The sequence below is a fragment of the Carassius auratus genome, unplaced genomic scaffold (genome assembly GCF_003368295.1).
Source record: "Carassius auratus strain Wakin unplaced genomic scaffold, ASM336829v1 scaf_tig00017226, whole genome shotgun sequence".
In the NCBI taxonomy this organism is placed as follows: domain Eukaryota; kingdom Metazoa; phylum Chordata; class Actinopteri; order Cypriniformes; family Cyprinidae; genus Carassius; species Carassius auratus.
The window spans coordinates 38916-49985 of record NW_020524758.1 but is presented as its reverse complement, the minus strand read 5'-3'; the positions used below and the strand labels follow the sequence as shown (position 1 = coordinate 49985).

The window sequence follows — 11070 nt, the reverse complement described above, 5'->3', positions numbered from 1 at the left end:
AAGACAGGAGTTAAACCATTGATGTTTCATGCGTTTGTTGAAAAAAGCCTATCAAAAACGACATTTGAATTAGTCTTCCTTCAATAGCAGTTGCCTCTTTTAATTTCTAGAAGTCATATTTGGATATATCACACCAGAGAGTGAAACTCTAGTTGGATAGAATAGAAATCGTAAGGAATTTAACAACTTTAATCTATATTCTGATATATTATAAAGGGCCAAATTAGATGAATTAGCAATTACAGGAAATAATTTGATGAAATCTGAATATAATTGTATTATAACGTTGCAATGCTAAATATATAAACTTATGGATTATATTTTTTATTTGTGTAAATCTGAATGCACATTCATAAGTCTGAAAATTTAAATGCAATTTATTTTTCTGAACTTGCATATAGTTAACAATGAAGATATATAACTATATCCACACATTCAGATATATTTATAAAAGAAATATTATTATTATATATCTGTATTTATTTAGATTTAAAAATATATAATTTTTTTTATTTACAATGAAGTACCTTTTTAAGCATACATTTACTTGTAAATAAATAAATAAATAAAATAAATATTATTAATAATAATAATTAATAATAATAATAATAATAATAATAATAATAAACAGTATTATCATGGTAAATTTCCAAATATCACTGTACCAAAAATGTACCATGTTTAGAAAAACCACTTGGCTTCAGTATTATATTAAAAACAGATGAAAATAAGTATTCTGGTACTGTTAAGAGAGCAATACGGAGAACAGAGACACATACTGCAGTGTTATTGAGGTAGAAAGCTCTCAGAGAAGCCTCATTGAATTTGAATATTTAGTGAGGGTAACCCTGCTTTCAGGACACACAGTGCGATCCTGAGAAGCACAGAGGGCACACACTGATCTGTCCAGTGTGTTCCTGTGGAGGAGAACCACCCCTCTCCTCTAATGCACCTCTGAATACGATCTCCAGATAAGCCTTCACTCATTTCATTTGGCAGAGTGCTGAGTCTGGGATGACATAGGACCCGCTCTCACTTTCATTACCCATGATTACATCTGCCATTCAGGGTCACTGGAGACCTTCTTCCAATGGGAGAGTGGATGACAGATGCCAGAAGAGAGCATGTGTATGTGAGTGTGGGTTTGTGTAAAGGCCTTACCTGAGTGTGGTGGCTGTCCATGTGCCTGTGTAACACCGAGGTGCTGGACGCATTTGACTTTGGATGTCCCTCGTCTTCCAATGTCCCTTTTTGCGAGAGAAATATCCGAATGTTAAATGCAACATCATTCATACATTTTCTGCAGTATGTTGCTCTCTACATACCTTATTGTCTGTTATTTGGCATATAACACTTGTATTAAAACTTTTTTGTATAACTTGTTTTTGTATAACATTTCAGCATTAGGTTTATGATTTGCTTTAGGTTTAAGCATGAGGTTTAAGTTTGTTTTAGTTTGCTAATTATGTTTGTAATAAAAATGTTGTATTAACATGAGAACAAAGGTATACATACATTATAATATTTAATTATTGTTATTAAAATAAATGATAACATAAAACTATTATGATTATCTATATTAGTATTATTTATAAGTTATATTAGGGTAAGAATTTGGTGTAAAGAACATGAAAGCATGGATCCATCCATATATTTATATATATACAGTACACACCAAAAGTTCGGAAACATTCAATTTTTTAATGTTTTTGAAAGAAGTTTCTTCTGCTCATCAAGCCTGCATTTATTTGATCAAAAATACAGAAAAAAAATATTGTGATATATTATTACAATTTAAAATAATAGTTTTTAAATGTATTATACTTTAAATTATCATTTATTTCTGTGATGCAAAGCTGAATTTTAGGATCATTATCACATGATCCAAAGTTGGAAACAGTTCTGCTGCTTAATATTTTTTCAGAACATGTGACACTTTTTTAGGATACTTTGATGAATAAAAAAAAAAAAAAAAAAAAAAAAAGAAGAAGCAGCTATGTTTTTAAAATATTAATATTTTGTAATAACAATATACACCACTGGTCAGTAATTTGGGGTCAGTAATTTTTTTTCTTTCTTTTATTTTAAATAAAATCAATACTTTTATTCAGCAAGGATGTGTTAAATTGATAAAAAGTGATAGTAAATAAAACATATTATCAGAATATATATTATAATTTATTTTTTTATTTTTGAATAAATGCAGTTCTTTTTAACCTTTTATTGATCAAATATATTCGACAGCAGAACTGTTTCCAACACTCATAATAAATCAGAATATTAGAATGATTTCTAAATGATCATGTGATCGACTGATGTTACATGTGACACTGAAGCCTGGAGGAATGATGCTGAAAATTCAGCTTTGCATCACAGGAATAAATTATTTTTTTAAAGTATTTTCAAATAGAAAACTATTATTTTAAATTGTAATAATATTTCACAATATTACATTTTTTTCTGTATTTTTGATCAAATAAATGCACGCTTGATGAGCAGAAGAAACTTCTTTCAAAAACATTAAAAATAGTAATGTTTCCAAGCTTTTGGTCTGTACTGTATATAGACACACTAAAAGGCCACTTTATTATGTACACCTTGCTAGTACAGAGTTGGACCCCCTTTTGCCTTCAGAACTGCCTTAATTCTCCGTGCCACAGATTCAACAAGGTGTTCAACAAGGAAACACTCCTCAGAGATTTGGGTCCACTTTGACATGATCCCATGACGCAGTGCAAAGTATTGATTCCAATGCATAACAGATATTCCTAAAACCTGATCTTACGTAAAACTTTAACACTATTCTTTTACCGTCTTGCAAGCACTGGTATTTCCTTAGTTCATATACCATTATCTTGAAGATGTAGGCATAATTGCTGAGTGTATAGGTCACTGCTGGCTTCCGCTTAAAACTTCCAGCCAATCTCTACTACATCCCTTCATCTGGAATATGGAAGTTTACCTAGACAGTGATGTGTATGTGTTTGTGAGAGGTAGATAGAGAGACCCTGAGCCATCTGATGGCTCTTTAGGAGAGCACTTGATCAAGTCCACGGCCTTTCACTTTAATCATGGGCTGCCTCAGTGATAGCTCCATTCATCTTACCTTGTCCATTTCTCCAATCCCCTTTTCTCCAATAAACGCTCTCAATCCGAAATGTGTTTCTTTTCTCATACTCTCTCACTTTATCTTCAATATTTTCTCATGCATGTAAAGCAACGTGCCTCTGTGGTTTATGTGACGCTCAGATGGCCAAATGTTAAGCGTTCACTTGTACTCTCTCTGTGCTAAACAAACCTTGGGGGAAGGCTGGGTCGGCCAATGACATGCGATTGAACTTTAAATAATTGGATGGATGCACATTAGGACATGCAATGGCCAATGCCCAAATGTAACATGGGCTTGTGGGGTGTGTAAGAAGGTCTCCTCTGCTCTCGAACACATTCATGAAGAGAAAGAGTAATTGGCTTCACATTTTCACCTGAAGTAATATTGGGTCTCATTCACATATAACTGCAAACAAGTCTTACTTATGTGGCCAAAAAATGTTCTTCATAATTTCAGCTGCATTTAAATTAGATCAAAGTTGCAATATTTATTTAATGTTGATGAATCAGACATTTTATTTTTGCAATGCACCAAGTTAGAAGGCTCCCTGTATATTTTACAGTATAAGTTGGCCGATAAGTTATTTCACATACGCAAAATTAATAAAATAAACAAATGTGCAAATGAATCATATTTAGTTTGAACCAAACTGAACTGAACCGATAGCTTTTTTAATCTTAAAAAAAAAAAAAAAAATGAATCAGTAAATGTGTAATACACAGCCCTATTTTTGAGCTTGTGTGATTTGACTTGGTTCACATTTGTATCCTAAGCTTTAAAACATGCACTTACATAACACTGATGAATTATTTTGTGGATAATGAATAGGACCCAGTGTTTGGTGTCCAGTTTTTAGAAGCTTCATCACCCTTAACCTCTTGTGCCATTACCATTGGAGATCTGGTTGCCATTCTCAATGGGTGCGGGGTTGGATGAGCTGGGTGAGGTGTGGTTGTTGGCATTTTTGTCCTGTAACTGTGCTGATGGAGAGATGGGGCCTTGATCCTCTTGACCTGGAAGGTTAATGTTGGAATTTGAGAGTCCTGTGGAATAGAAATGAATTAAAATATTCAATAAATACATTGATTCACATCAAGACGATGTGTTACCTATGTTTCAGCACCACATAAGGCCACACAGACCATCTAACCGTGACCGTCGTCCTACGTGTTCCCAGTTTCTGACAGATAAAGGTGATGACGTGACTTGTAAGTTAACACCTGGCACCTTGAGCCACAAACATCTCTGCAGGAGTATCTGCAGCAGGAATTTTGGGAATGGCTGTGTCTAGCAATGACGTTGATGGCAGAGAGAGCGGAAGCACGAGGGGATGTTTAAGCCTCACGGCATGTGCGTCTGCTTGGATCTGACCACCACGGGGATGGATATAGCACAGGGGTCAGTTGCCCCTTTAAATCCCTGTTAAAAGCCCTGTTTCTATTACAGCATGCTCTCACTCATGTCAGGAGCATCTGACTTTAGAGCCACCCGTCTGGGCTTATCAGAGATTCATTAACTGCAGCTTTGTGTCAGGGACCCCTACTGACCCTCCCTTATACATTCACATGAGGAAAACAGTCACATTGCATTACACTTGAGATCGACCATTATGTGTGCACGTGCGTGTGTGTGTGTGTGTGTGTGTGTGTGTGTGTGTGTGTGTGTGTGTATTTTTGCTCAAACTATCAACATACTTGAAAAGTAAAAAGATGCTCCCCTTGTGGTGATATGAGTACAATTAAAATGGAAAATCTTTTTTTTTTTCTTAATTCACCTAAATATTTGTTTCAAATATTAATAATAATTACTCCTGAGATTCAAAGCTGATTTTTCATCAGTCATTATTCCAGTCTTTAATGTCACATGATCCTACAGAAATCATTCCTATATGTTGATTTGCTGCTCAAGAAACATTTATATTTGTTATTAATGTTGAAAACCGTTGTGCTGCTTAATATTTATGTGAAAACCATGATGCATTTTTTTCAGGTTTCTTTGATAGACAGATGGTGCAAAAGAACAGCATTTATTTCAAATATAATCTATAATCTCAGTTTAACGAGTCACTGAATGTATAAAGAAATTAAAGTATAAAAAATAAACAAAATAAATAAATAAATAAAAACCAAAAAACCTGGCCCTACAAATTTGAACATTAGTGTAACTATCAGGGACCAAACCTGAAAAAAGAAAATGAAATGAAACGGGAAACACCTGTCAATCAAGATGACTGTCAGTCATGCAGCGTATATAATAGAGAAACAGTTGGGACAGTTGTGCTATAAACATACTTTAAAAAAAAATTCAAGCATGACACTAACGCAAACATTATGACAGATTAATGTTTGTTCATTTCACACACACAGCTGTGAACATGTACAGTAATGTGAGAAGTAATTTCCTAAGATGCGCACACACACACACACACACACACACACACACACACACACACACACACACACACACACACACACACACACACTACTCTCAGGATTCAAATGCATTGCAGCGATTCACATTCGTCAGTGGGAGTGGGAGACTTTGATATTTAATATTTCATAGCTACATCATCTCTTGTCCATGTAATATTAATGTGACTGCAGCTAATACCCTCTGTGCCCTTTATAATAAACTGATTTAAAACAGAGGGGAAAAAATATATATAATATTGAATATTCCTTTAATTATATATTGCTTTCGAGATCAACAACTAAATACCTTATAATTGCAACTATATTTGCAATTGTGTCTCCATAACAACTCAGATAAAGCTTTTACACACAAGATGAACACACCAGACATCTCAATCCTTCTTTGCAATTAAAGTGTCCATATTTTTGAAATGAGTTTAGATCCATATAAACTTTAAAAATATCTGCTTCTTCTGATTGACGCAATAAGTCATAGTGGTTGCCAAGTTAACTGTATTGATCCTTCATGATCTTGGTGATGGATACAAACACAATGCAGACAGCTGATTTTCAGCTACAGATAGGAAAAGGGTAAACAGCTCAACAAAAACTGACCTTTATGGTTAAATGCAACCATTTGTGCAAGTGGACTACGCTATTTAGAAGAGACTTGTCAGTTGCACATTTGTGAAACCACATTCAAGTTCTTACAAGCACATATGGGTCAGGGTCATAGGGGATCCATGCTCATAAATCCATGATGGGAGTAGATGTACACAAAAGCATTTTTAAATAAATACAAAGTTTACGAGAAAAAGGCAAGGGTAACTGTGTTAAACATCATGTGAACTCCCAATGCAATGAACCTCCCTAAGAACTTCCCCTTGTCAAATTTTTATTTCAGTGTGACATTTAACACTTGCTCTTTTCCTCAAACAGGCATGTACTTATTGTGCATTATATATTAGTTTATCCACGGTAGAGTGAACAAGCATTTCTTCAGACCATAATCAATTATAAAAATATATATATAATAATAATAAAAAATGAATACGTTTGCAGGAACACCATTCCAGATTATTCGGGCCCAGTTCAACCTTTGGGCTCATGGTGTAGGAGCATTTAAGGGCTGTTGTTGGATGGTTGTTGTTGTGTTGTAACAAAACTGATCCAGAGCAGATGCACAATACGGCCTAAACCTCCGTAACACACAAACACTTTGCCTGCATCAGAATGAATTTTCTGAGAGAGAACAAACTGCAGTTTTTATGGTAAATGTCTGTTTTATCAGCACTGGACCTCACGGTTTTTGACAAACACAAAGCATGGCACTGGTTGAGTGAAGAAAAACCATACTAAATGGGATGTGCCTTTCAGTAACCACATATATGAAATGATGATTTGTCCAGACTATTTTAATGCTCCTGCAGCAAATTAAGCATAACCATGTGTCCTGGCTATACAAATGTGTGATTCATGTGTCTGGAGCATGTAATGCAAGTTTAACAGGACAGATCAAATAAAAATGAAAAAAGCTTAATTAGTTACTCAGCCTCATGTCCTTCTAAATCAGTATGACTGACATTCTACAGTAAAATAGCCTATCTCTTTTTTTATCAATAAAGTGAAATTCAGTTTAGTACAGGCAAACTCTTTAATACTGTTAAGAAATAAAGTTATGCAGGTTTGGTACAACATGAGGGTGGGTAAGTGATGATAGAATGCATTTTTGGGTGAACCAATTTGTTCGATATTAAAACACTTTCTAGAATACCAGATTGATGTTTCAGACAACTATAAGTAGGCAACTTGTAAATTGATTTCAGCAAAACATAGAAATACTGTCACTCTGTGGTGCTTTCAACACTTGGTCCAACACTTGCTCAACTAAAAAAAAATTGTGCTTGAGAGACCTGACTGGTCACTCATTATTTAGCAATTCTGTTTGGTGCCACAAATGGCAATGCAAGTCCTTATAACACCTTTACAACACATGTACCCAAACACTTGCACACACTCTTACTCACCGCTGTCACGTATTTTTCTTCCAGTGGTGGACTTGCGGAGCAGGCTGCGCCCTGAGCTAAAAATGGTATTGAGCTCGTCCAGAGGGCTGGTGAGGGGTCTCCCATTGGCTGGATTGAAGAGCAGAGGTGAGGAGGAGCAGGAATGAGATCTGCGGGGCTCTGGCCGTGAGGTCTTTACTGGGGAGAAGGGAGGCTTGGAACTACTTGGGGGTGTCTCTGCCAGAACGTGCCCTATTTTATGGGAGACTTTGGGGGAATCAGTGGTAGCCACAGAAGCTGCACGTGTCAGAGCCAACAAGTTTGGTTCAGGGGGGAAGGGGAAGTGGGATGGGGGGCGGTAAGGAGGTGGAAGTGCTGCCGAAAGAGGAGGAGGAGTCAAGGGTGGCGTGGACTTTCTGGCATTAAGACAGAAAGACTCGGTGAGGAGTCAGCTCTTTGACGGGTGTACTGGGGTGAGAGTGGGCTGCCCCCATCTTGGCTGGTGTAGTTGAGGTTAGTCTCGAACACAGGCAGCTTCTTCACCTCCAGGGGGGTGAGGGGGGACTCATCCGAAGCCGGAGAGCAGGTGACAGGGGACGGGGGGAAGACTAGAAGTGGGGGACGGTGTTGAAGAAGGTTGGGGAATGGAGCTGGAATGTCACAACCCATCCCATCCTTGCCCTGCTGCTTTCCTCCGAGAGAGCCAGAGTGCTCCATCAAGGTCACCGGCCTCTTGACTTCTGGCCCTGGGGCAGGTAGGGTAGTGGGACCGGGATTGACCGTTTCAGGCTTGGCCACCGGAGCTGACCCCACCTCGTCAGGTGGGAAGTATTTCATTTCCTCGTAAACCGCCTCTCCCAGCTCTGGACTGTGGGAGTCAGCCAGGCTGAGGGCTCGTGAGGCCCCCACCATATCGATATACACATCCTCCTCATCCTGGCAGGTGTAGAGGCTTAGCACAGAAGAATTGGGGCCATCCGCAGATGCTGCTCGTTGGATAAGGCCCAAGCAGTGGCCGCCTCGTACCAGGCTGACAAGTTTCATGTCCGTGGGGCGTGCAGGGGAAGGTACAGAGATCTCCTCATAGGAACCTGTCAGCTTGGTATTAGGGCTGCGTTTGGGCTTGGGGGGTGGGATCTTCTTCATGGTGCTGTAGTCATCACTGTGAGGGCGTGGTTTAGAGAGGGCTGGTGGATGATGGATGGAGTTGGAAGGAAAGGGAAAATCTGTTTACTGGAATGCCAGGAACAATTCTCAATAATGAGATAAATTAAGACGTTTTGTTCTGTGTTGAAGGAAACATGGACATTATATGGCCAAAAGTATGTGGACATCTGCACACCACATCTACATTGTATTAACATTTATTATTTCAAAATCATTGTCGTTAATAGCAAGCTGGGAGTGCTTAATTCCTCTTGCGCCCTTCTGGAAAGGTTTTCCTCTAGATGTTTGAATAGAGATAGAGGGATTGCTCCAATTCTGACACAACAGTATGAGTGAGGCTATACTTTGATATTATATGATGGGATCTGGCTCTCAGTCAGTGACCAATTCAAAGGTGTTCAGTGGCATTCAGGTTTGGGCTTTGTGCGAGTCAATATGTCATGCATAATAGAAGAGGGTGTCCACATACTTTTGGACATGAAGTGATTGTTTGAGCTCATATTGATACGTACGATCAGAAGGAGAGAGTTGGGTTTTTGGTGGGCTTCCAGATGGAGAGCCTTGACCCTCAGCAGGGCTGTCTTTGAGTGCAATACTCAGCCCTGCACACACTGCCTCGTAAGATGCACTCAGACGTGTATTGGGGTCTCGTTTGGGTTTGGGAGGAGGTTGTTTTCGTGGGGAGGAGAGGATCCCTCCATTCCCCTCGTCAGTGGAGTATGGCGCAGGCTGAAGGGCTGCTTTGATTGATGTCCCGATGCTGGAGTGTACCAAGCTGTCCATAACCAGGGGGAGAGGCACAGAGCTGGAGCGGAAATGCCGGAGTGGTCTGTTCCCCCCACGGCCTGACACATCGTTAACCCTTCCACTTTTTTCAACAGCCCTAAACAAAAGGATGAACAATCATAAGTTTTCTAGTGCCATTCCTGTCATTCATCATGTACCCTTGTATCCCCCCCCCCCTCCCCAATCTAGCAAGTCATTATTCATTCATATGTTCATTCTTTCAATCTTACTGCATATGTCCTGTCTCAATGTATGATGGGTAGTTAAGGTGCTAAGCAGCTGCCAAGTGTGCGAGGATCAACCTCAACCTCAACCTTCCTGAAATCAATACACCAATGTCAAGCTGTCCATTCATATCTGGACTAAGATTTCATTAAACTGCACTAACTGGAATTCATGTTCCCTTAACAATAACGATAAATAAAACAAATTACAATTAAGAACTGGTATCATAATAATTACATGATTAGCAGATTTAACCAATTCACAAAATGTGGTAACTCAAAGTGGTCAGGAGGCACAATAAAATGTGATAAAAGAAAATAATATACACAAACAGCAAACCTGCACTTGGTTTTAAGCATTCATTAGTATTAAATACTCAAAAAAAATTATCCATGATACCAGTAAATGATTACGACAAATTAGCATTGCTTTAGGATTCTGAACTCTGATTTACAGAACTAAAGCACGAAAGCTTATTTGCATTGCAGATTGTTTAAGTCTAAGTTGATTCCAATAAGACTCCATTGTGAAATGCACACTCTTGTTTGATATTGACCCTACAATCTGGGCCTGCCATCTGCTGTTCTCACCCAAAGGCGATGGAGTGTTGGGGTGGACGGTATTCGAGGAACGGGGGGTGGTGATGGGTTCCAGTGACTTAAAACCCTAAGGCGATTTCAGCTCTCTCTCTGATTAGCGGTGTGGACCTCCTCTTGACTCACTGATTGACTTCTAGATTAGCTATGAAAGCCCCATCTATCAATCACCTGCACCTCTCTCATGTGTGATGCTAAAAGTGAATTTATGTGATAAATGTGTGCGCGTGTTTTGAAGAACTGGGCAGCAGATATGCCGAATGATTAAGACACTACTTGTGGCAATTGGGCACTCAATACACCTGTTTGTTTATGCTTGTGCAAATAGATTTCTATTGCAGTTTCGTTATATAAAAAAAATAGTAATAAAAATAAACCACCCCTCCAACACCACTTGCAATGGTAATGATCAACACTTTATTTATCCTTGGAGTTTTGGGTACTGAATATCAATTGAATAGGCAGTTCTGACCTTGCAGTTTGCACAATTTTCATTTGCAGATGGAGATGGTAGTATGTACTGTATGTGCCAATGTTAATAGTGTCTACAACTAACCTGAGATTAGGCTTCTTTTTTGCTGAATTCCCACTAACATCATCTAATAAATTGCAAGTACTTTAGACTGATCAGTTTGCAAAGACAGAACATGAAGAACTGATAAAACCTCTCATGAATTTTTATAGGTTTCTCAAACCCAAGTGGAAAATGCCCATTTTATCCCAATATAATCCTTCAAGAGGGACTCTCACAGTAGCACATTCTTATCTGA

At 38.3% G+C, this 11070-nt stretch overlaps 1 pseudogene; it reads right to left on the bottom strand.

Moving 5' to 3' along the window:
* Positions 1–714: 714 nt before the first annotated feature.
* The window catches only part of LOC113075596 (unconventional myosin-XVI-like), a 48750-nt pseudogene continuing 38394 nt past the window's right edge, over positions 715–11070 (bottom strand).